The sequence below is a fragment of the Lissotriton helveticus genome, chromosome 4_1 (genome assembly GCF_964261635.1).
Source record: "Lissotriton helveticus chromosome 4_1, aLisHel1.1, whole genome shotgun sequence".
Taxonomy (NCBI): Eukaryota; Metazoa; Chordata; class Amphibia; order Caudata; family Salamandridae; genus Lissotriton; species Lissotriton helveticus.
In genome coordinates, this window is record NC_136063.1 from 1,438,856,932 (window position 1) to 1,438,882,137 (window position 25,206).

At 43.1% G+C, this 25,206-nt stretch overlaps 1 protein-coding gene across 9 annotated transcripts in view; it reads left to right on the forward strand.

Moving 5' to 3' along the window:
• The window catches only part of LOC144829156 (serpin B6-like), a 245,315-nt gene that overhangs the window by 186,940 nt on the left and 33,169 nt on the right, over window positions 1-25,206 (forward strand). The gene's annotated exons all lie outside the window — the stretch shown is intronic.

Here is a 25,206-nt window from a genome sequence, read left to right on the forward strand (position 1 = left end):
CTTTGTTATGGAAGCCAGGCAACCCTGTGTGTATGTGTGTGTGCTCCCACTGCTTTCTGCAGAGCTCTTAGTGTTCTGTAGTCTAGGTCTAATGTGCTTCCACTTGCCTCGTGTATTTCTTACTCTGGAGCAGCAGTGCAAAAAGGCAACACACTCGCATCTCCAAAGGTCTCATATATGAAGGATGGTTTTGTTCTGTGCCATGTATTTAGTGAAATTAATTCCTTAGAACAAATGTTATCCCATATTGCTAATACCCCAGGTTGCTGCCTGTCATGGCTCAGTGTTGTCTATCTTAATGAACTCTATAGGTCTTATATTAAAGATCTTTGAAACAACTCCCAGCTTTCTATGGACTATAGTGTTTAAGTGGATCCTTAAAGTATCACCTACCAACGTGCATGACGGTTTTAGTTTTCATAAGGAAGTACACCGACTGAATGGTGTCCACATTATTGTCTCTAGAGGATCTAGTCCATCCTTAGCATCAATGTCTGATTGCAATCTTGAGTAACATCTACTTGGCACATGGCTAAGGGAAGCCTCACATCTGGTCAAATGCGCTTTCATATTATACCATCCCCGTAATACATTCCATGGAGAAATGACAACTGACATAAAGCAAATCACACATAGTGGACAACTCATTATCAAGACTGTATCAGAAGAAACAGTACAAGTTTCCAAAACAAATTAATGTATCTATTCTTTTAAGCCCAACTTTCAAATCCTGGTCACCAGGCCATTTTCTTTAATCAAGACTACTAAAAGTTTGGTCTTGTTATGCTTTATAATGTGACAACGCAATGCATGATCAGTGTGAAATGGATTTAACATGAACCTCTTACTTCATGAGCTGCGCATGCAAATTCGGAATGGATCCTCCATGAACCCCCACCCTAAATTTGTAAATACCCTCCGAATCAATAAAAGCAATCCAAATCCACAGAATTCTTATTTACTCAGAGACATTGGCATTGGAGAGGGGGTCTCTTGTGTCTTTGACTGAAAATAGTTAAATGCTTGTGTCCTCAATGGGTCCCTGTGCAAGAGAGTAGCTGTACCTGAGGCAGGTAAAGTGAGTCGTCCTTCCTGCCTTGTTGCATGATGGCTAATAAGGGAGATTGTTTTGCAGCTTAGCCCTGTGGACATTAAGGGACTGGAGATCGTTGTGTGTGAGCTGGGTAGATCGCAACAGACCACTGGGGGTCTGAAACAAGGCTGCGTGCTGGCCCCCCTACTTATCAATCTATACACTGCTGAACTGGGAAAAGCCCTGACCACCAGTTGCCTTGCTCCAACCCTTCTAGGCCACAGACCCCTTTACATTCTCCAATACGCGGACAATATGGTCAAGTCAAAGTCAAATACACTTTATTCGATTTCGTTAAAAATCATAAAAGGCATAAAACATTTATATACAAAAATAAAACACATATTTCATAGATTACAAGCTCCATGCAAGGGCAATTAAGCAAGAAGCGATAAAGATACAAATAGGGAGTTTATATACAGTGTAAATTAAACAATTAATTGGGGGATATAGATCCACTGGATGGCACATTTCTTGTTTTTATTCTACATGCTGCCACTAAAAAACTAGCCACGCAAAATATGATGCGGGTGCTATTCAAGGACTGTAAATATGCTAAGGCAGGCCTGACTTGAACAAAGCCGGCCTCTCTCAAGATTGGTACCAAATATTTTTGCCTTATGTCCGAATATAGCCCGCAAAACATAATAAAATGCATGGTGTCCTGTGAGGAAAATTTATCACAGTTACAACGTGGACCCCCTTCTGGTTTACACCATGATTGGTAGCGGCCTAAGGAAAAGTGAATCAAGTTAAATCTAAATTTAATTAATAAAAGTCTATGAAAAGGCTTGGTTACAATCCTAAGGTATGGCTCCAGTGAGGGAGAAATTAGTGTATAATGCGATCTTACGGTAGGTTTTGACAATTCCTGCTCTTCCCGAGCCAGTCTAGCTCTATCCATAAAATGCTTTTTAATCCAATTGACGTCCTCCCTCCTGATACTGGATGGTAATAAGAAGAGTTCCGGACGACCTAGCTGTGCAAAAGTGTATCTCACATATTCCAGCCAGGGTATATTCTTCGCATTGTCCAGTGACATGACATCGGTCATGATAGCACGATTAAGGGTTAGTTCATGATTAAGCCATGTCTTAACCCAGAATAGTAAAAGGGCCATTTTGAGCTTGTCGGTAACATAGTCCATACCCACCTCACAGTGAATCGAGAAGGTGGGGGTGGACTGGGGAACGGACAAGAGGAATCTCAGAAACCTATTTTCTACTCTTTGGATCGTATCTTGTGACACATAACCCCATAGGGGTGCTCCATACATAGCAATTGTAATGCATTTGGTATTGTAAACCTTTAAAATAGCCTCCATGGGCCTAGCCCCCAACCTTTTTGAAAACCCCATAAGGGCAGACGTGGCTCTAGCCACAGATATACTCTTGGCCTTAATTTGGGGGCCCCACGAACCCTTGTCATCAAAAACAACCCCCAAATAGGGAAAAGCTGTAACCCTGGAGACCACCTCACCCTTGCACACAAAAGATTTAGACTTCCACTTATTTCTATGGGAACCTACAACCTTCGTGTGGGATTTTTTTGCGTTAATTTTTAGATCTAACTAGCCCATAAAGGTGCCGAATAGATCCAATAACCGCTGGAGACCCAGCCCAGTACGGGCTATCAGGACTGCATCGTCCGCGTATAGGAGGGTCGGTATCTTTGCTTCTCCTACACGCGGAACGTCTCCCTCCACTGCCTCTAGATGGTTTCCCAGGCCGTTAATATAGATGGTAAAAAGGAGGGGGGCCAGGATGCAGCCCTGGCGCACTCCTCGCTCCGATTTAAAACGGCTCGTGCACCTTCCCTCCTTGGTGACCCTTACTGTTGCAAACAGCTCCTGGTGTAGGGATGCCATGAAGTTCACCAGCAGCTTATCAATCCCGAACTCCAGTAAGATATCCCACAATTTTGCCCTGTTTACCAAATCGAAAGCCGAGGAGAGGTCCATGAAGGCCAGGAACAGGGACCCCTTCTTGGCTACCGTATACTTTGAGATTAACAAATGCAGATTAGAACACTGGTCCAAGGTGCCTCTCTTCGCTCTAAACCCAAACTGGATGTTTGATAGACCTCCCCTACTCTCGATGTTATCCCTTAATTTAAACAATAAGACTCTGCCTGGTATCTTAATCGCAGAGTCTATGAGAGAAATGGGTCTATAACACCCCGGTCATCACGCCGCACCTTATAGTCATAGACCACACCAAAGTGGAGACCCAACGAGCATTGATTGATTGGACTACAGGAATACAGCATCACAAATTGTCTTACTATCAATTCAGACAAGACAAAAATACTTGTAGTCTGCCGTTATAAAAATAAAAAAACAAATCTAATGCACCATGGGCCCTCTCGACCATCACGCCTGACCCCAGACATAAATGTCTGAGGGTGTGGTTCACAGATTCCGCTTAACCATCTGCTCATAAAAATGCTCTGGAAAATAAATCAACTGCAATTACTTATGGCTTCATTAGGCTCAATAACAACTTAAAATGCCCGTCCGCAGAAGGAATAAAGAAAGTAATTCAAGCACCCCTCCTCCCAGTGCTCAAATATGGGCACCAAGCTTTTCCGGGAGCTTGCTCTGAAATTCTGGAGCAGGCTCAATGTGTGGGCTACAAAAAAATTTCAAAGTACCGAAATACCTACACAGGGCAAGACTCAGACTGGAATTTGTGCTGATAAAACAAGCTCTTAAAACCAAGGCATATTTTCTTAAATATTACATCTGTATCTTAAAGGCTCTGGAAAATTCCCGAAAGGCCTGCCTTCGACATATGTTTGAAAAAACGGCTCTCCATGGAACAAACAGCTTAAGAGCGCTCTAGCGACCACAGAGATAAATCAATCAACATTAGCACTAACTTCCACTTCCTACACAACTTGGAAAAAGACTATAAACAGACAAGTGTAACTGGCTTCATTTTAGCAGGATATGCCTCATTAAGTTCCACCTCTGTCTTGCCCCATGTTAAACTCTTCATATCTGGTATCCAAACCCCAGCCTTATATTTCTGCTTCCCTTTACTGCAAAACCCGTTAAGAGATCATGTGCATGCGAATGGTGGTTTTACAGATACCAGACTTCAACTGAGCCTGGGCCAACCAAAAAAACAGAGAAGCTTTCAGACTGTACAAATACGAATCATGGTTGGACCTCCTGTGCTGCTGCCCCACCATAGCCGGTGAAAGGAAAACTTTACTCAGGTACCTATTACTGAGTAATAGAGCACACACTTGCTTAGAGGCTTCGGCTATATGCTTTTCACACACAGATGCCTCCACCTTGGTCCATTTTGGAAGATTTATACAAAGACTCAGGGATGCTCTTCATCCTTGGCCTGGACCCTCTCAACGCCCCTACAAAACCCAGAAACTGATATTGGACTTTACTACAAAAATACGGGGAGATAGACGAACCTCTCCACAGCATTGATCTTCTTAGGTCATTCAGCATCATAAAAGCGAGCTCGCTACAGGAGCCTACTGCAACTGAACAAGATTGGTACCCATTCCCAAACTAAGAACATGAGCAAGGGGATCCCTCAATTGCATTTCATTTACGTTCGCCCTTAAAGACTTTAAATGGTACTAGTACGTTTCCCTATTGCTGTGTGTTCTAAGAAAATTCCAATCTGCCGCTCCTTTAAAAACCTATACACGCTAGCAACAGACCTTAGGACTGTACAAAGCAAAATCTGCGCAATGCGCGCACACTTAACAGTGAAAAGGATTAATGGCTAAGTGCTTACGGGTAAAGGGGCTGAGTCGAGTAACAGAGTGCCAACTGGTCCCCAACGGGGAATGTGTTCACTGGTGATGAGTTGTTGCTAACCCACTTATAAGCAATTTTAAGGTTAGAATCAATTGTATTGTTTCAAACTAAACCTTTAGACAGACCCCAGAGTACCTGGCTTTTAAATGTAATTGTAGATTTAAGTATCTCTCCCGGCTTGGTTTTATGATTTTATTGGTATGCAATGGTTTTAATTAACTTATGCAAATAAACTAAACTTTAAAAAACTTCAGAAGCCTCCAGGACCACAGGAGAGAAGAAGCACCCAACAACCAGAGGAGATAAATAGCATTGTCCTGCTTGCTGCACCAGTAATCAGCCCTTCGACATTGGTATGCAGTGATGCTGCAGCACATGCTAAGAGAAGAGGAACATTCAGGATTGTTGGTAGGCCTGATGCTGTTGTCACACTATGGTGAAGCGACTAGATGTAGCGCGTCTTGTTCAAGGGGAGAAGAATAATGGCTCCTGCTTAGGATTCCATGATTGGATGATGGTCCCCGGAACGTTAGGATCTGTAAGAGGAATAGTGTCCTAGTATCTACCTCATTATTTAAAATACTTGACTTGCTGTTTGCTTTATGCTTGGGGTAGCTGAAACTATGCCCATGTTCCTCCGTAGTCTGTAGGGTTTGTGGTGAGATAAATTGAAGACAAGTAAGCACTGGTAGCCATCTAGCTGTATTCTGCAAGCAGGGTAGGAGTGTGGCAGCATTAAAAGTGATAGTGTGGATCAGGGGAAAATTTAAATAAATATGGTTCAGCCTTTCTCCTATTACTGCTTCTTCTCAATCGCCTCAGGAGATGGACCTTTGCCGCCGTGTTTTGAAGCAGGATCTATTTCATCATCGCAAGCCAAATCACATTAACAGTTTAAGTCCAGTCAATGATGAGTTTGGAATAGTTTTAAAACCTTTGTTTCTCATGTGATTAAAATATTTGTTGAGCGCGCTATCACCGATTGGTTTCTTGGCGCTAAGATCGAAAGTAACATAGACGTGGATGAGGAATAGAGGATTATTTCAGTGCTTGTCTGAAGAGCCAGGTCTTCAAGGCTTTCCGGAAAGAGAGGAGGTCTTGGCAGTTCCGAATCTCCAGAGGGAAGGTGTTCCATAAGCAGGGGGCAAGTGTTGCAAACCTGCGGCCTCCAGCGCGCTTGAGTTTAAAAGAAGGCGTCTGGAGGAGGCCCTGGTGGAGTGAGTGTAGGTTGCGGGGTGGTATGTATCTGGTGATTAGTAAGTCAATGAATTTGGGGCTTTTGCAGTGCAAAGACTTAAATATCATACACCCTGTTTTGAATGCGCAGCGCTGGGTGACTAGAAGCCAATGCAATTTCCTAAGTAGGGGAGTGGCTGCCTGTCGCCTCGGTTGATTCAAAATTAGCCGCGCGGCATAGTTCTGTACCATCTGGAGACGTTTAGATAGGTAGTTGGGAAGACCTAGATAGATGGCATTCGCATAGTCCAGATGGGACAGAACAGTGGCAATCACGACCTGGGTGATTGCCTCGGGCGTGAGTAGACGCCGAACCTTCCGGATTTTTTTTAACTGGAAAAAGCACTTGGAGACCACCTGGCCCACTTGTGCTTTTAATGAAAGATCACAGTCCACAATGACTCCAAGTGTTTTGGCCGATGGGGAGGGTATCGGGGCTTGACCTAAATCCGGGGGCCAAGTGCTTGACGCTGTCCCCACTAAGGACCAGCTCGGTTTTTCCAGGGTTCAGTTTCAGCTAGTTTTGGTCCATCCAAGATTTTATGAACCTCATGGTTGACTGGAAATGCAGGATAGAGTTTTCAGTGTTGTCAATAGTAAAAAGTAGCTGTAAGTCATCGGCATAATTGTAGACCCTCACCTGTTCATCTCCAAGAGTCTGGATCAGAGGGAGTATGTATAGATTGAACAGGTGGGGTGACAGGGAAGAGCCCTGTGGCACTCCACATGTGATGGACTGCCTGGTGCCAGTTAGCTCTCCAAGACGTACTGCCTGCGTGCGGTTCTCCAGGAAAGAACTCAGCCAACCGCCGTGCCCCGTATGCCGGCCTGTCCGACACGGTCGACCAAGATGTTGTGGTCGACCGTGTCAAACGGGGCCGACAGGTCCAGGAGCACCAAGGCCTGTGGGGAGCGTTTGTCAGCGCAATCTCGTAGCGTATCCAGGACTGTGGTGACTACTGCCTCTGTGGAGTGTGCCGGCCGAAAACCAGCCTGGTGGGGATCGAAACAGGAGGAGTCCTCAAGAAAATTAGAGAGGCATTTGGCCACGTGGGCCTCCAGGACCTTAGCCAGATAGGGCAATAAGGATATGGGCCGGTAATTAGCCTTACAAGCTGGGTCAGTCCCGGGTTTTTTCAGAAGCGGTATGACCGTGGCTTCTTTAAACGATGAAGGAACTATACCGGAGGTCAGAGAGTCGTTCAGGATTGTGAGGGCAGGGGCCGGGAGATTAGGAAGTATCTTTATATTCTTTTTCATTCAGATTAGTCAATAAAATCACCAAATTTTACAGAAATCTCACCACAAAGATTGGTTAGAATAAATCATTAAATAATGCAATAAGCGTGTTCCATAAAGGAAATGTTCCCTATTATAAAGATTAAGATCAGAATTTTAGCTCAGTAAAACACACAAAGAGTTTGTATTCAGAAGCAAAAGAGTGAGATATGAGAACATAAACCCCACGAGTCAGATCAAGTCAGCTGAACTTCCCAGAAAGCCGAGTCTGTATTTCGAGTAAATCGGCACACAATTGCAATAGCAATCGGCCAAATCGAGCATCAAATAGTAAGGCAAAGGATTAACAGCGGAGATAGCCACAGTTGGCAATTGTCTGGGAAAAAGTGTGCAGAGAAGCATTTTGCCAAAAAGCGTAGAAACTAATTGGGAACACGAACTAATATAAAATATTGTTGAAAATTTGTGTAGCGGGTCTCTCCTCGGATCCAATCAAACAGAAGCGTTTGTCTGAGAACGAGTTCATCTCTTTCTTTTCCACAAAATAACATGCAACTTGCAAAGTTTCGTCACAATAATTGTTACAGACCTCATCCGTATGTGGCTCCTTTATTCACGAACTTCCGTTCCCATGGACATCGAGTACAGTTTAACCTTCTACTATTAAATGTTTCACTGCGTAAACCATGATCTATGCTTAAAAATAAGAGAAACATCACCTTGCAAAATACCGTATAGTAATGCATTTCATTTATATAAAGCCGTAGTACTGTTCTAAAATATACAACTGCATATTCAAGCATTATGTGAAACATGGTGAGAACAGAACATTAAATCATTGAAAAATATGTTGCTTAGTAAAATGATACATTTATTGAAACCGGAGCATTCTGCTGTGATGAAAAACATTCTGCGGTTATGACGAACATTTCTAAGCATGTCACATTTAGGTCAAGTTCCTAAATGAAATGGTGCCATATTGAGTTCACTTCTAGTTATAGAAAAACTTGTATTTTAGCATTTCTGTAGCCTATCCTAATAGCTGTGGCTGCCAATTGCAACTTTCCACATTTAAAATGCATGTCATTTTCTCTTTTACATTGCACGTTAATCAATGGATATATAGCTGTTAATTATAAAAAATTGCACCTTAATGAGCATTATCAAAAGCATCATCACAGTCCTCACTGAACAGTGTTCAGTGAATAACCATGCTTTTTCAGTTCTCCAGTGAACTCTATTTTCCCAACCACTGCTCAAAAGGAAGAAAGTGTGGGGCCAATGTGGTTGACTGTGTGCAGTTGGAAATGTAATATAAGGCATAGGAACCGTGAGTGGAAGTCTAGAAATACCAGTAACTGCTGCATACAATTACACAAAATCTACTGATATTACATGGAGAAAGAAAAACATGGTCATTGATTACAGTGGACCTACTGGCCTGGTCACCACCTTTGCAACTTCCTAGGCATTATATTGAAAGCCATTAAGGAGTCCAGAGATTCCTCAAACAGTATTGGTGGAAGGAAAGTGAATGGGTCCCTAATATAGCAATATCTGCTTGAAGGTATGGTCTAAATGCTTTATTAGTAGAATGCCACCCTTACACTGCCCGCATTACCCCGTGCAACTTTTTGCAAGGTTCTTGAAATACAGAGATATAGCTTTGGGGTCTAAAATGCCAGTATTCAAAGTAAATTACCTTAGAATTATGTGAGGATCTTTCTTTTCCCAGATTTAACCCCTTCAGTGCTGCGCGAATTTCGCTGCAGTGCTGAAGGGTTTAAAAGCGTATTGGCTCATGACGGAAATGTTCCGTCATCAGCACCGGAGCACAGACGCTGATGACGGAACCATTCCGTCATGAGCATGGAAGGGGTTAAACTATTGGTGCAGAAACAAGAAATATCCTTTGGGTTAAGGAAGACGTTAAGAGCACTGGGCTTGCAGTATATGCTCTAGTACCCAGCACAGTTGAAGGTAATCTGAAATGGTATAATACAAAAAAAGTATTATCTGTATCCGGTTGAGTAAGCAGACTGGGGAAGACTTCAGGAGCTGAACACCGAGACATAGGAGGGTGCATGACGTGGCAGGAAAGGGAACATGATCAAGTGAACAATCCTGTTAAATCCTAGTATTTGCTGTATATATATATGCACCTCATGTGACACAACACGTTTCCTGCTTTCTTACCAAACTTAATGTAAATATGATGCAAAATTGAGGTGCACAACCTGTGAAGTGCCATTAAACCCTTTGGTGCATTTAGTGTGAGTACACAAAGCTAATAAGCTTTTTCTCACCTTTTTATCGAAAGGTGTAACAAGCTTCCACTACTTAAGTATTGTTCCAGGAGAGCCATCCACTTGTATTTGTATTTAAATATATAAAGCGCATTATGCCTATAGGCGTCAAAGCGATACCATTGGAGAAGAAGCTGCCAAGAGAGTCCACAGCACTACAGTCACAGAAGGAAGAATAGCCAAGTTTTCAATTCCTTGAAGAAGGCCATTAGAGAGTTTAAGCTAGCAATGTGAATTGGCAGCGTGTTCCACATTTTAGCCGCTACTACAGAAAAGGAGTGACCCCCCCCCCCCCCTTTTGGCCTTCTGAAAACTAGGAATGTGCACCTTCCTCAGATAGTACGATCTCAGCTATCTCTTATGGGAGGACCAGTGAAATACTTTCCTTGAGGGTAACTACCCCTGCGCCTAATGGACCATACAAGCATTCTAAAAGTCACCCACTTTCTAACAAACTGAAAGGCATTTAGGAACATCGAATTCCAGATGGGCTGTCACAATTTAAATGACTGTAGTTTGTTGAGCGAGGACTTATTAATGTTTAAATGATGAGGAAGCATCACATTTACCTGGGTATCAAAGGTAAGGTTATTGTTAAAGATGACTCCTAGGTTTTTAGTGAAGACAACTGGTGTAGGTAAGGGACCACACACCTTTGGCCACCACCGCTCTGACCGTACCAAATGTTGTGCCCAAAAGACCAGGGTATCCGTCTCTTCAGCATTTAATTTCTGACAGTTCTCCTTCATCCAGATGCTGATATCCATCCTACAGATTTTGACTTTATCTGCAACTGATAACATATCAGATATAAAGGCAATGGTATGGGTCTCGTTCGCATAGGATAGAACCTAGAAGCTGAATAACTAATTTTGCCAGTGGGCCACAAAAATTAAACAGGGTGGGGCGGAAAAAAGACATCTGCAGAACCCCACAAAGGAGCTGAAACTGTTCTGCCTTGAAGTCCTTGCAGCTGACAGTCTGCGTTCTATTGGTCAGAAAGGAACCCAGTAGGTCCAGAGCGCTATCCTTCAACCCTGGCTTGTGTCATTTTTGCACCAAGCGGGATGGGGATATCTCATCAAATTCAGCTAACAGATCCAGCATTACCAAGATGGCCGTGCCACGTTGAGCCACCTGGCAACTGATGGAATCTACTGCAGCAACCAGTGACAATTCAATCCTGTTACTACTCTGGAAGCTAATCTGTGAGGGATCCAGAAAGTCTTGGGGTGGTGATAAACTTGCCCAATAGCTGGTTAATATATTTTTCAAAGATTTTGGCCAGTGCAGGCAAGAGCAAGATTGGGCACAAGTTTTTAAGGTCATCAGGACCACGTCAGGCTTTTTTTTGGGGAATAACTTCTGCCTGTTTCCATAGTAATTATCTGGTTGTAGATCCTTTCCAGAAAAGTTGCAATCCGATCTGGTGCAAGTTGTAAATCCCAGGGGCGAGTGTGGGGGCTTAGGGAGGACAGGTTTCCCCAGGTGAGCCTGAAGTTAGGTGCATAAGAAGATTGTTTTACTTTCATGCAGGTTATGGGGGGAAGAGTGGAAATAGTTGTGATGGAATCCCGATCAACGAGAACTTCTGCACCCATAGTGAGTGGAGGACTATCCTCATTAACCTTAAAATCCCAGAAGATCTTCAGTATCTTATCTCTGAAATAAACTGTGCCGTTATTGCAGAAGCTTTGCAAGTTCAACCAGTGCTGGACCGAGAGAGTAGAGAGCTCTTTCACCACTTTAAAGAGTTTGTTGGGAGAGTTGCTTGTGGATCAGATTTTGTTGGCATAGTAATATTCTTTTGCAGCCAGAATGGTGCGTTGTATGTAGCAATCAGCACTTTGTTTTAATTTCTCCTCTGAAGTGAGAGTGGCCCTCCACCTCCGTTCTTGCTTCCGACATTGCGGTCTGAGGTCTTTAAGCTCATCTGGTAACCAGAGTGCGAGTGCTTTAGTTCTAGTGGCAGTCTTGTATTTAAGTGGAGAAACTTGTTTTGTTGTGGCCTTCACCCAAACATTGAAATCATCTGCCGTAGGGTCCTGTAACCTGTTCTTTTTCACTAGTATTTCACAGAGGGCTAATTCCAAATCTATGGAGTAAAATTTACTCCAACTTCTATAAGATGCGGGTTTACGCTGTGTCTGTTCTATTCCCTTCTGCAGTATGATTCTAAAAGTTACCACTAGGTTGTCTGACCAGCTTAGCAGGAGAATATTGCCCACCTCTAAGACCGAGTGATTGGCAAAGATTCCATCCAGCATTTAGCCGGCAGTGTGGGTGGGGGAGTTGGATTTGGGGAAAAAACAAGTTATTCATAAGTTCTAAAAAACAAAAACAAGCACTGGCGTTGCCAATAGGTCTCGCAGTAGGAAAGTTGGAGCTATTACAATTGCAAATAACAATGCCTTTTATTTGTATTTTTATTTTCAAAACATAAAGGGCTTTGTCATTTACAAAACCAATAGCGCCAACTTTCCTACTGCGAGACCTATTGGCAACGCCAGTGCTTGTTAATTTATGACAATTATGTATTGTTTGTAGTAAATAAACATGTTTTATGTAAATCTACGTTGTACTCGTAGTATTGTAAGGAAAGAATAATTATGGGGCATGCGGGAGCAAAATCGCATCCTAAGGAGGTTAGATGGACTGCTGACTTTCTAAATACCCTGCTTCTGTGCAGCATTTCCATGCACTCATTTTGACTTCGACTCCGGTTTGAATAAGGAGGCAATAAAACTCCTTTGATAAGGAGTTTCTAACAGTGTTCTGTGGAAAGAAGCAAATGTGGCTGCACACAGAAAGATGCCAGCCTACATAATTAAAGGAGTAGAGACGCCGAAGTTTGTTTTAATTTGTTCTTAGAGAGAAACAGACTAAGACTTCATTAAAAGAAATCGAGAGCTAAGTAATAACCGGCTCTGTGTTTGTTGAATACTTTCTCAAGCACTTTTTAGCAACTGGTTTAATGAGCTTCGCAGCACATAGTTTTAACACAGTGACCCGAAAGAAAATGTTTTGCACGGTTTACATTCCTTCAAGTGGCTCCGCTGGAAGGTTAGGTAGGTTTATTAGCATTGTGAGTCAAGGAACACATAATTTATGGGGTATACATGCGTTAACATTAGAAAAAGGCTACGGAACTGGAGTTAGTCCGGGAAGCATGGAGATCCAGCCTCCCGTTACCTGTTTTGTTTGGTATGTACCTGCTGCTGACTGCACTGTCCGCGTGCGATAGGAGTGGAGGATCAGCCATCTGTGGGATGAACAGGGCAGTGATGCCGGAACGGGGTTGTCGGGGCTGCATCACGGGGCAAGCCCAAGACTTAAGGCTTGATGTGCTCCAGCAATTCGGAAGCACAGAGAAGTAGCCTCCGGTTACCTGTTTTACTTAGCAGGCGGCTATAGCGAAGTGACTGGAGAAGTAAACCAAGCAGCGATAGGAAGTTATGGTGTGGGGAGAGCATCGCAAGGCTTGAGCTGATCTGCAAGAACGGGCTGAAAGCGACAAAGTGTTGGTGTGGGGAGGGTAGAGCGAGACATTAGCTGGTCTGCTGTGATCGTCAGAGAGCAAAGAAAAAATGAAGACAAGACACACGGCCGAAACAACAAGCATGACACGGCCATAAAAGTGAAACTAATTTCCCGCGTGGCCGTTAAACTGGAGCGGACGAAGAGGGAGGGAGAGAAGGGAGGGGGTAGGTGCCTGCGAGTGTTATAGGAAAGCCATAAACTAAGGAAAGACAGATGGCGCCTGATAGGAAACTGAAGCGGGAAAGTAATCATGCTCCAGATGGCGCCACGGTGAAAGCAAAGTGAGGGCGCGTCAAGAGAGTTCGCCTTCGAAGCTGCGGAACAGGGTTCGAGTAGTCTGGAGAGGGTCAAACATCTTGTTATTTTGAGAAAATCAATTAATCTTAAATAAGGCTGATGACTGCAGGCTCACTCACTCACCAAAATGAAAGTCCCAACAAGCATGACACGGCCGTGAAAGTGAAACTAATATCCCGCGTGGCTGTTAAACTGGAGCGGATGATGGCGGGGAAGTCTTACAGGGGGCGGAGCAGGGAGAGCGGCCTTTGAAGTGCACTTTACACGGCCGGCCGGCAGTGAAACTGAAAGCACGGCCGGCCGTGAAAGCCTTTGATGACGCAGCAGGGGGAACAGACGGCGAGAGGGTGTGAAAGCAGCAGGGGCAGGCAGGCGGCTGGGGGCATGTGCACGCGCTTTTAAGCGCATGCGCATTAAGCTTGAATGTCACGGGCACTGCAAGGAATCGCCACGATTCCTTGCAAGTTGGTTAAAGACTGTTTAAGCCCCAATAGTCTCGCAAGCTCGATGCGCATGCGCATCGACAGGCGAGACCTAAAAAGCAACGTCAATGCATTCCGTATCTTCCAAACAGAAGATAAAATCAACCAATATAGTGAAAAGAGAGTTTCTAATAAAAGATTTCAGGACTTAATCCCAGGCTTCGATAAACTGAGTTCAAGAGCCAGGGGAAAAGCGTATTATTTGTCTATACTGCACTACCTCGCATGTGTCTTGTGGGTCTGAGCTAATGGGTGCAAAGTGCAGTTGAACGCGTTTTTCTAAATGATAGCAAATCCCCCACCTCTGTGAAACGATCGATCAAGACTAGCAATAGTGTACTCTAGAGGGGTAGCTGCCACTAAATCAGGTCCAGAGTCTTCCTTAGCCCAGGTTTCTGTAACAAACAATCTATGTCTTGGGTTTCGATCAATTCACATATGTCCGTACTATGTTTGACCATGGATAGTGCATTTATCATAGCACATAAGAACTCCTCCTTGGCGTGGGCACCGCATACCTCATGTCTTCCCACAGATGAGGGGTGATACCCAGAAACCGGTTCCAGGTTGCTTGTCTCTGGTCCAGGGAGGACCTGGTTTGGCAGTTCGAGCTGGACTGTTTCCATGAGGCACAGGGTCAAGACTGATTTGCATATAGCTGGATCCAAATTGGGGTGGCGTGGTGAGCAAAAGAACGATGGATTAAACCCCAGATCTTTGCAACTAGGGGTGAATGTCTGCATTGTTCAGAATTCCGTACATCATTTGTTCCTTTTGCAATAAATATAATTCAACAATGCAATATAGGAATCAGTACACAGAGGGCAAGAGTAGCACTCTTTGATCAGCTGAATCTTCTTATTGAGGCCTTTTTGATCATGTTATTGGGAAGTGGTTTGTTGGTGATATACACTTGATGTAAATAATAAGTCCCAAATGGCTCATTGATATCACTGCTCATGTACATTACAGCATGAATATACATTTCTATTGTGAAGGTATGTACCACAGGATAAAACCATTTGGACTTATGGATTATATAATTTTCTATTCTTGAGGAAGTGATTCCCAGATAATGAAGCCTGCATTTCTGTTGCAAGATGTAAAAATTTTTTGGTATAATTCTGGTCCTAACAATTATCGGATAGGTGCAGGATTCACCATTTTGCTATAATTTTCTCATGTATTTGGGATGGGCAAACCTGCAACACTCCTAAGGAATCCTAGGCTTGCTTGAACACCATTAACGTAGTGTAAAAACTACTAGAGTGCCCTTTCAAGTATGACTTCTTAGAAAATACATGTGTGAGCGCACAATTTGCGCACAATTTGCCCTAAAAAAAAGAAATTCTCGGAAGTCAGGCTTGCTTGCTTCCTCAAATTACACCACACAAATTTTTTTTCAGTATTATCAGCCACCATTGGTGTATAGTACCTAATCCTAAAGTGGTACTACTTTTGTCTTAAAGCCTGTATATAAGGTTCTGTACTCCATTCCAAAGAAGACCCAGAACAATTGTCTGCCGTTTGCCTTTAGATCACTAAATTGATTACAGTGGAGTACATCGTCCAATTCCTATTTATACAACACATTTTTGGGATGTCTCCCTGGATTACAACAAAACTTGAATGTGTCCCAAATGTGTATGCATACATACATACTCACATATACTAACCATCACTTGAGCATTCCAAATAATATGGTGTTGCATTAGATTTATAAAATATATTGCACGATCCATACAATAGTATGCCATTCTACAGCCAATAGTAATTTCGTGTTTAATATTTAATGCAGAGAAGCTATTTCATCACGGCGTTCAGTTAGTGCTGTTGAATGGATCAACCATGCCAAATATCTTTCAAAACCACCTTTAGTAAAGAAGATAGAACTCAGGAAATGTTGGTCCCTTTATTTCATAACTGCAAAGATCTACTCTCACACGTGTATACCACAAGGTCTTTCTCACAATATCTTTTCAATTATAACTTAAATAGTCTCCTTTTTTATCCAATAGGCTGTATTTGTAATTACCTCACCTAAGTGCACTGTGGTAGATGTTGTGAAAATGTGGAATTTATCATGATTTCACAATAGGCTTCTTTCATGGAAAATTAGATCATTCATCGTTCATTTAATTAAGTCTTCTGGTGATATTTGCTACTCTACAGGTGGCTAGTTTTAATTTGCATTATTTTTAATAGTTTTTTTCTTTTTGGCTGCTTTTCTACAAGATGATTATTTGTGGATTCGCATGGACATTTCTTTAAGCCTGAAGTCTCTGCTATGGGTATATTTTCCTCAAATGGATTGGCTAATTTACGTTTGCTATTTTAAAATGATTCTCATTGGATTGTGTTAATCCTATTTTGATTTCCAAATAGTCTCCTTTTTGATTTCGATTTAACAAGATTGTCCTATAATTGTTTTGGTACTGACTAATTCCTTATTATGCTTTATTCTCCTAGAAAGACGTGTAGTTTATCATCGTTACTCAACCGAAATGGTTTTGTTTTTATTATCTAGCCTGATTCCAATTGTCTTTTGTTTTTGTTTTATTTTGTTTTCAATTCTTTCTTGATTTCTGACTTCATACAGTACATGATATTGAAGATGCTGTTACCATGTACTTTGTCATAGTATTTAACTCTTGTGAATGCGTAATAATTTCTCTTGATAGCCCTTAGATGTTCCAGAAGTCTTTTTTTATTTTTAAGGTAAAAATGGTGAGTCCCCCACACAGGTGCACGGTTACAGTTTAGCATAATATTTAGCTGTTTCTCTTTTCCATCTTTTAGTGGGAAGGTTTTAGAGTTTTTCAATTTCGTGGGTTCTTTAGCGATATTGCATGGTCAGAAACCCATAATCTGTTTTGTCAGGCTTGTTTCTCTATTTTAATTTTTTCTGTAGTGACTGTGTGCAAAATTGGATCTAAAATGATTTATATTTTCTGTATGTTAGTGCAGATTAGGTTTTCAACCTAATGAACTTGCGATGTCTGTCCCCTTTGTGTATTTAGGCATTCTTTTAAACTCATTCTTTTTAGGTCGAGCTAGAGTTGCGCATGCGTAGCATGCGGTCTAGCTCGACAACTATTGTTTTCAGTTTCCTGGGAATCTGATACAGCGTTCGGCCACGCGCTTCTGCTGTCTCAGATTTGTCCTCGTGAGCACGCTTTTGCTGCTGGCTGCTTGCTGTGTGTGCGCTGTTTAGCTTTCGCGTGCATCTTCTAGAATGTGGCGTCATGCTATGCTAGGCAGACAGACACTCGCGTACACCCCCCCCCCCCCCCACCACCAACCAGTCATCGGTCTCTTAACACACACACACACACACACACGCATACACACACGCGCGCACACACACAGACACACGCGCGCACACATCCCCCTCACACCCCACTCACCTGGTTCTTCTCGCGTGTCCCTCGGCAGCCAGTGGGTCATTCTGGTTAACAGGCGGGGGCCGCGGGGCTCTCCACGAGCATCGGAGCCCCGCTAGCTGAGACGGAAATCTTCCGGCGGGCACAGGAACGCGGGGTAGGATCCCGTCTGCTTCCTGTATTTGTCCGGCCCCGCCCCCGTCCCAACAAAGGTTGCCTGGCTTCCTGTTGAAGCTGGGCTGCGGCGGTGAGTTTACTTGTTTTGCATGACGACATGCTCAGCTTCACTTCCAGTAATAACGGAGGTTCCGTAAGTAATAACGGAGGTTCCGTACTTTGCGATAAACAGTGTGCCAGTGAGCCATTAATGCAGAAGAAATCTTTTTGCACAAAATAGTGTAAATGGTAAAGGGAAACGCTTCGAGAATACCCAATCCATTATCAGCTATGTAACGCAAACTCGATTCCGATGGTATTGGAGTCCTTTACATGAGCATCACTCACATTGCACAGGAACACTTTCATTTTGAAAACATGTTGCACATCGGCATTAGCTGCTGTACAAGTTGGCTTACAGATTTTTAAAAATGCTGCACCCTGCACCACATTGCCATTCAGGGGCTTTTAGTCATATTTTTTTTATATGTTGGCGCCTTTATGTTGCGCAGACATGACCCGAAGGTATTGAAGTGCTTTACACAAGTACCACTTACAATTCACTTGTACACTCTGAGATTCACCACCCCCTTTGTTGTTTTGAACACCCCCCTCCCTTTTAACCCACTATGTCCTCCTCCCTGCTCACGCAATCTCCCTCGTGACACCCACCCTCCCCCCTTATGGCCTTCCAAACACTTTGATTTTTATTTAATACTTTTTTTGCCACATTTTTTTAGCACAACTTCTTATTTTCTCACAGTTTTTGGCTTCAATTATGTAGCGCAAACTCTATTCCGATGGTATTGGAGTGCTTTACATAAGCACCACTCACATTGCAAAGGAACACTTTCATTTTTAAAACGTGTTACACAGCGGCGTTCTCTGCCGTACATTATGGCTTACAGTTTTTAAAAAACGCTGCACCCTGCACCACATTGCCATTCAGGGGCTTTTATTGTCTGGTACCTCTTCCACGACTGGCAGCTGGTAACCTGTGCGTGCTAGACTTTCGGTACGTCTCCAGGCGGCCCGTGTCAAGCTGGGCGCGTGCGCGCGGAGCCCCCGTTCTGTGGCCACTCTTCCCGTCTCGCGCTAGGGCGTGTGCCGTCTGCGCCAGGGAAAGGGAGTCAGCGCGCGCTGCAGGTTGAGCATTGCACCCCAAGGTCCTCTCCGGCTGCAGCATGGCTGTACTCAGCTCCCGGGCACTGCGGGCAGCGCTGGCAGCCCTGGCCGTGGTCATTCAGCTGCTGCAGACGTGGCTGAGCTCCAAGACCTACCTCTTCAGCCAGAAGGACATCGCAGAGCTGGCCATGCAGCATGCAGCTGAGCGCCCGCTGTAGCCTGTAGGAGGGACGCTGAACAGATGGGGGTCCCACAGGCAGCATGAGAATAGTTGACAGTTTGTCTGGTTTACAGGGCATCACTGTTCCAGTCCTGGGTTTCATTTAACATTTGATTTCTGAAATCAGTGAATTCTAGAGGATGTAGTGTTATTTTACTTCCTTTAAAATGGCGAGAATTAACTGTCTACATAACTGGCAACTTTCAGCACACGACTCTGATAAAATGGCTGGTATTAAAAACTGAAGAAAAGTCGGAATTAATTTACTGAGCTTAAAGATGTAGCGCTGTTCTCGCAGATCTGCCCCGCTTCCCCAGTCTTTACTTCTGTGCATGATCCAAGCTCAGCGACCGATGCACATATCTTAAACTTAGCTGTTGTGCCTGTTTACTCCGCGGAGACATGTACATGTCAATCAGCATTTAAAACTAGAATGATTACGGCTTTAAAAAATATATATATACATATTTATTTCTGCTTGTAGTAAATGCCGGATGTGGCTAAAAATATAGCTCAAGATGTAGGGACTGTAGATGGCATGTGGAGAGAGGTGATCCAGAGAGTTCCGAGGCTAAGGGGTGACAAAAGTAAGTGAAACTGATGACATTTATACAGATTGTCCTGCACCTGAGCTACCTGTTTGCATGTCTCTAGGCCCAAATTTAGGTGCTCAGTTGTAGACCAGTGGCTGCATCTCCTGTTTCTTTATTAGTTAGTACAGTTGAATTGAGTCAATGTCTTTGTAATTTGTATCCGTAAACATAATCTGTCCGATTACACCATGAAATACACAGTATATCCTATCTTGATGGGACAGCGCCTTTCTTTGAAAAGGTTAATTTGGCTCCAAGGCCATTGCTATTAGCAGATCATCTTGTTTTCTTATTAAATTCCTTCATCCACTCATGACTTACTTAAGGAACCCTTCATAGACATAGGTATTTCGTGGAGCTTAAGTTGACTGTATTAAAAAAGTTGCTACTTTAAGTGTTAGATGCTGCTGCTTGTCTGCAATGAGGTGTCCTGGTAGGTCTTGGTTTTCCATGGAATCCAGGCTTGTTTGGCTCTCCTTGAGTATTTTGTTTTGTACTTCCTCACATCATGGCCAGGGCTGCAGTGCTTTTTTGAGTGAGTGGAAAAGTAATTGAACTTGTTCATAGATAATTTTGTTGATCAGTAAAATTCCTTCATTTAGCGAATATTGACTTGGTCGAAACTTAATGCCAACTTAGCTCAGTTGAAAAGGAATTTGAAGCAGGTTCCATATTGTGATTTGACCATGTGTTGTCTGACCTTCAATATTTGTACAGTGAGATTATGTCTTTCTGAAGCTTGATGCTTTTAAGCAGTGATTCTCTTGCCCCTGTGTCTAACGTGTTTTGGTCTTGCAAGGCTCAGTGACAGCCTGGGAAATTGTGTTATCTATTCTCTTTTGAATCATAACTTACACTACATTTTTATTGGATTTCATCTTGTCTATAAACTTTAAATAATGAAACCAAAAATTACTTAATTCCTTCCTCACCGTATCAGGTGTAGGTTCTCAACCTATGAGGTGTAGGGTTTTTGCTGCAATTTTACAGTATATCTACGGGTGTCCTATTGTCCTTGGCCCCGTCATTAGAATTGGGGCTGAATAGCACTTTCACAGATCCCTTTCCACGGGACACTTTACAGTCATCACCACATCACTCACAAACACCACCACATCACTCACAGACACCACCACATCACTCACAGACACCACCACATCACTCACAGACACCACCACATCACTCACAGACACCACCACATCACTCACAGACACCACCACATCACTCACAGACACCACCACATCACTCACAGACACCACCACATCACTCACAGACACCACCACATCACTCACAGACACCACCACATCACTCGCAGACACCACCACATCACTCGCAGACACCACCACATCACTCGCAGACACCACCACATCACTCGCAGACACCACCACATCACTCGCAGACACCACCACATCACTCGCAGACACCACCACATCACTCGCAGACACCACCACATCACTCGCAGACACCACCACATCACTCGCAGACACCACCACATCACTCGCAGACACCACCACATCACTCGCAGACACCACCACATCACTCGCAGACACCACCACATCACTCGCAGACACCACCACATCACTCGCAGACACCACCACATCACTCGCAGACACCACCACATCACTCGCAGACACCACCACATCACTCGCAGACACCACCACATCACTCGCAGACACCACCACATCACTCGCAGACACCACCACATCACTCGCAGACACCACCACATCACTCGCAGACACCACCACATCACTCGCAGACACCACCACATCACTCGCAGACACCACCACATCACTCGCAGACACCACCACATCACTCGCAGACACCACCACATCACTCGCAGACACCACCACATCACTCGCCGACGCCACCACATCACTCGCCGACGCCACCACATCACTCGGGGACGCCACCACATCACTCGGGGACGCCACCACATCACTCGGGGACGCCACCACATCACTCGGGGACGCCACCACATCACTCGGGGACGCCACCACATCACTCGGGGACGCCACCACATCACTCGGGGACGCCACCACATCACTCGGGGACGCCACCACATCACTCGGGGACGCCACCACATCACTCGGGGACGCCACCACATCACTCGGGGACGCCACCACATCACTCGGGGACGCCACCACATCACTCGGGGACGCCACCACATCACTCGGGGACACCACCACATCACTCGGGGACACCACCACATCACTCGGGGACACCACCACATCACTCGGGGACACCACCACATCACTCGGGGACACCACCACATCACTCGGGGACACCACCACATCACTCGGGGACACCACCACATCACTCGGGGACACCACCACATCACTCGGGGACACCACCACATCACTCGGGGACACCACCACATCACTCGGGGACACCACCACATCACTCGGGGACACCACCACATCACTCGGGGACACCACCACATCACTCGGGGACACCACCACATCACTCGGGGACACCACCACATCACTCGGGGACACCACCACATCACTCGGGGACACCACCACATCACTCTAGGACACCACCACATCACTCTAGGACACCACCACAGCATCACTCAGCACCACAACAGCACTGTCCTTGCTTGCTACCAACAAGCATTTCCATAGCCAATAGGAATTGCATTAAGAAAGTGTAAGCTATTGGCTTTGTAAATAACAATGCTATTAATTTATATATTTTCAAAAACAACACATATTAAAACAAATTGTCATTTACAGTACCAATAGCACACACTTTCCTAATGCGATACCGATTGCATTGCAAATGCTTGTTTTTTTATCATTTAGGAATTCTATAATGTCAGACAACTTATCTATTATATAGCGATTTCAACACATCAGGTTGAACAGTGTAGCTGATTTAGCTCTTGAAAATAATATATTGTAGTGCAATTAGGAAGGTAATAAAGTTGCAAATTAATATAAGCAGGTATATGTCTTTTAACATACAAAATTAGCATCTACAACCTAAAATTCCAAATGTTTCCAGAGTTCATCCAACTCTCAGTGAGAATAAGTCTGGGCTTATCCCTTATGGATAATAGATCACAGAGAGGCTCTTTAACCCCTTCGACGCTCATGACGAGCTCAGCTCGTCATGGAGTTTCCATTGATTTCAATGGAAATTCAATGGTCCTTCTAGCACACCCCTTAGCATCCAAGTGGTTAATACACCCTTGCTATGTTGAAATAGAGTAGAAATCAAAAAGGTCTTCTCTAGTGGGCTACCCAACAGTGGCATTTTCCTCATTTGGTCCACTTCTCTAGGTCAAAATCCTTTCTCTGTTTTTTTTATGTACGATCTGTGGGTAATCTTTGACCCTGCCTTATCTTTTACATCTCTTACTAACCAGTTCTTTAATGGAACTCCCTTCAAGGAAAATGGAATGTATATTACTTCTAATTCGGCACAAAACCTAGGAAACAAAGAACAACTAGCAATATTTGTTTGGCATTGTCTTTAAAAAAAAAACGCCATCATACTTTGAGGAAGGCTAACTGCAATATCTTACAACAGAACGCAATAAAAGAAAATCTTTATGGCTCAGGATAGTATGCTACTCAGTATGGCGCGAGCCATTTGAATCATCAGTTTCTCAAGATCCCTCAACTACCAAAGTTGCCAATATCCTATACCTACTAAACACTATTTCTTGGTCTGACTCGAAAGTGCAGCTATTGCCAGACAGTTATGTGATCATCACTAGAGAAGGGCTTTTGCTCCACCTCCAAGTTGAGTCACAAGTACCTTTTGATTGTGCAGAAGTTGTGTGCTTTGACAAAAAAGTGATTGCCCTTGAGGCAGCCGTGGTGATCATTTTGTTTATTTATGCCTTTGTCTATGCTTGAACTTACAGTGTCACAGACATACAATTGGCATACTATTAAGGCTTCTTAGATAACTAGATAATTGTTGTTGCTTTTCTTAGATGGAAGGAGGGCAGGCATTAACTTACATGGATTTTTAGGTATGGCTTGACTGTGCAATTGTCACCTGATCTTTTAACCTGCACCAGTGTTAATATACAGAAATACATCTCTATTCTCGTGCTGTTTACTTATAATGCTTCATATTACGATGCAGCATTCCTCTAAAGCCAGACCCATCGGCATTGCCAGAACTTGTTTAACCTTGTGTGTGTGTTACACTGTTCTCAAACCACATATTGAATATTTTATATTAATTGTATACATATTGCATTGTTAAAAGAATTGCATTTATATACAAATTGCTGGGTAATTTTCTTTGCTATATTTCTCTGTCATAGTCAGGTGAATGTTGGTGTGGATCCCCCATGCTATGCTTCATAAGAAAGGCATAAATCTGGCAACCATTATCACCACTATACCAAAAGCTACTATTAGATTAGTCCCTTCAGTGTAGTTGGGCCACATACCTGTTGGCAAACTAAATTGCCTTCCAAAATCCCACTCTCGTCCGATTTAATTAAACCCTGATTTGAATTGTTTTTTTCTTTTATCTCTTGTTTGTTCTTTGCTACGAATGTGTCTTTACATTTCCTATCTGATACACCACAAGCCTACTGTGCCATAAATTTGTAAAGTATTTGGGTAACCCCCCCCCCCCTTTTATGGGCAGAATTGCAATTATTTTAGGTAGGTCCAAGCTTTAAACATAAAATGTAGATATTTTGTTATTGATTATTATCTTTGTTTCAAAGTTATAACCCCTTACTATATTCACCCTCCCATATTATGTTACCAATGTAAAAATAAAGAAGTTAAATTGGTAATTTTCTAGAGGAAATAGTTTGCACAGTGGAATTTTATGAGAATTTAGGAAATCCTTTGACCACTCCCTATGTTTTATTATAATAACATGAATTGCATTTGGATACAGAGTATAATCCACATTGACTGCTTGTCAATATTTTGCCTGAATTGCTAGAAACATATCCCTGCTTGGCACACCTTACAATTATTAATATGCCTGTCAAGTGCTCCCCTTCCTTTGAATGGGCTCCCATTTACAATTACATTTGGGAGTATCAAGTACTTAAGAACCTATTGACTCTTTGAATGCTTCAGTGGTCAACTGAGCTAAAGATGATTACTGGATTACTGAATATAAATGCCTCCATTTAAAGTTACTAAAACATTTTTCAACAAGTTATCGGACAAGTAATCTCACATCTTCCATTTCGAGACAGGGTTTTGCATTGCAGACTCTGTACTTAAATTACAGCATACCACAAAGAAAATCATATATAAACTACGATCACAAAAAATGTTGGCCAAATAATTTAGATACACTATCACCACAAGATTTGAAGATTTAATGTTTTTTGTGACATTTCATAATGGAAATGTAATAACACCAGACCTGCCTGACTCAGAAATTCTTAATTGTGCATGTCCCTTTCGATAGTGAGCATCTGTTAGGCCCCCAGGATGAAAAGATGCTAAAAGAAATGAAAAAAGACACTGACAAGTCTATGGTTGCCCTTTCTAAGGTGATCAGCCTGTAACATTTTGTAATAATGAATAATATGATATGTAATTTAATATATTAGACTTCCTAAAACAGTAATTCATATACCAAATGCCTTTTGGGAATTATTATTGTCTATCTGTATGTGGTGTGTCTCCATAGCCGACAAAAGTCACACATTTAAGTGCTGACAAATTGAAAAAATTATAATTTTTGGTTGATTATGATTGTAAAATTAGAATTGTATAACTTTAATATTCGTTATTAAAAACATTAA